The following is a 2665-nucleotide window of genomic DNA, read 5'->3' as shown; positions in this document are numbered from 1 at the left end:
GCCACTTCTTAGCTCAGATGCAGCCTAAATTAATCAATACTCCATTAATAGGTAAAAGTCAGTATTTGGAATGGTACAGGTAGGCCTCTGCAATGCACTTCTGCAAGGAATCTGAGGATTCTTTGAGATGAATATGTGTTTACATTATATTTTGGCTCTTAACAGAGTTTGTATAAACTGTTGTATGAACTGTTTAACTAGACTGCAATTTAGTTCATGGTGAAGATGTATGTTAAAGTTCACGTTGCAGGCTGCCAGTAGGACAATGACAATTCTGTGGAAAAGAAGTACACACACAACCTCAAAAAATGCTGCAGACTGATGGACCACAGCCTTCTAGACTGTTGAATGACTGTTCACGTTATGAATAAATTTGCAGAAATTAAATTTTGCCTGGTTTTTTATATTTCCAATTTAGCTGAATATAGACTTTTATCTTTTCTGTCTGGATTGTAAAAACGATCCTGAAGTGCTTACATTTAGTATGTACATTTTGGATCATTTTTGTTCCCCGATTTCATTAAGCATTTAGACTTCAGTCACTTGTGTCTGATTGTATAGGTCTACCCTTTCCCTAATCACCCCAAAAAACAAGCTGGATATTCTCAACTCTGGTCTCTGGATGCTTAAGGCAAGCACAAGCAAAACACTCTCCCACAGGACTCCAACAATAATGAGATGGGAGTTCTACCACTGGAAATGAAGATACTAGTGGAAGCAGATTGAATTTATGCTGCCTTTTTTTTTCCCCCCCCTTCTGGTTTAGTTGAATGTGATAGCAAACCAGCAGGGGGTAAATGAAAACCCCACTTTCAAACAGAAATGAAAACACCAGGCAGCAGTTCACACTGCTTCAGTTATGAGAAGCCAAAAGGCAATTGAGCTGGTGCAATTTTTCCTCTCATGTAGCCTCTAACTGAAGAAGCATTTCAGGAACAGCTAGCACCATCAGGCCCCTTGCAAGACACTTAGAAAACATACAAGACATTTGCCACAGCTCCCTATAATGAAAAAATCAAAAGGATATTGTCTTGATACGTAGTTTATTCTAATAAAGAAAGAGGGGGCACCAGCTTTGTACAGAGATAAGAGCATTGTATTTGAGTGGTTCAGGTTATTACTAAATACAGCTAGACATCAGTAGAAATATACCTTTGACAAAAAGGTTTCTCACTAATTACTCAAAACCACCTTAATAAAACCAACAGCTCATCTGCATTTTTTTTTTCCCCTGAAGAAGCGTGGAGGAGGGAGAACATGATTTTGACTAAATGCTGGGGGGAAAGGAATATTTAAAACCACTCATATTTCTGTCATTGAAATCCCCCTGGGCCTGACCTGCTCTAGTATTTAATATGTTGCTTTCTCCACATACAGGCACTTCACAGACTTAACCCAAAGCAACTCAGTGCTGATCCAGCACTAGTGAAATGAAGAAATAAACTTAACAGCAGAGCCAATTATAGTGTTAAGGTGGCATTCTTTATTGACAGCACTGGGGAGCTCTGGGGATCGTCCTCCGTAAGTGCTCCCAAGGACTGCATGCTCTTGCGTTGCTTATATTCACATAATTATTACACATGCATCACAATTTTTGGAAATTTTGACGAACAATACATCTATACTAAGAAATAATCGATGATGATGTCAGTTATAATTGTTTAGTGTCGTACTTACATCTATTAATTATTAGTTAAGTGTAAACTAAGCACTCTGCTTCTAAACAACGTATTACTCAACCTTCTGTCTCCCTCTTGTCATGCACACAGAATCACAGTATGTTTGGGATTGGAAGGGACCTCGAAAGATCATCCAGTCCAATCCCCCTGCCGGAGCAGGAACACCTGGATGAGGTTACACAGGAAGGCGTCCAGCCGGGTTTTGAATGTCTCCAGAGTAGGAGACTCCACACCCCCCCTGGGCAGCCTGTTCCAGTGCTCTGTCACCCTCACTGAGAAGTTGTTTCTTCTCATTAATAAGTGGAACCTCCTGTGTTCCAGTTTATACCCATTGCCCCTTGATTTATCATTGGTTGTCACCGAGAAGAGCCTGGCTCCATCCTCTTGACACTCACCCTTTACATATTTATAAACATTAATGAGGTCACCCCTCAGTCTCTTCTTTTCCAAGCTAAAGAGACCCAGCTCCCTCAGCCTTTCCTCACAAGGGAGATGCTCCACTCCCTTCATCATCACACAGAAGGATCTAAAACTGGGAAAAAAAAACCCAAAACCAAAACAAAACAAAGCCAAAACACAACAACAACAAACTTGACCACCTCATTTTGCAGGTGGTCCAAAAGCATTCATCATGTCAATTGGTTAACGATGGGTACGTCTTCTATAACTTAATCACGGTGTACATTAATTTAGCAGCTTCTCTTCACTAGGAGAGAGCAAAAAGGGGTTTTGCTGTGGTGTGTATGACTGAAATGTATGGTGGTAGGTGAGTAGAAAACGGGGACAAATAAGTATATGGCCCCCTGTCGTGGTCAAGGGCTTCCGCTATGGAGGGCGAGGTGACGGCGACGTCGCCGTCACCTCGCCCTCCATGGCGGGAGCCCTCGACCCCTCCACCGCCGCGGCAAAGCTGAGAGAATGAGCGGAGCGGAACTACACTTCCCAGCAAGCCGCAGGGGCGGAGGGAGGTGAGAACGATCCCCCGG

The sequence above is a fragment of the Patagioenas fasciata genome, chromosome 2 (genome assembly GCF_037038585.1).
Source record: "Patagioenas fasciata isolate bPatFas1 chromosome 2, bPatFas1.hap1, whole genome shotgun sequence".
In the NCBI taxonomy this organism is placed as follows: Eukaryota; Metazoa; Chordata; class Aves; order Columbiformes; family Columbidae; genus Patagioenas; species Patagioenas fasciata.
Note: the sequence above shows the minus strand (reverse complement) of the source record.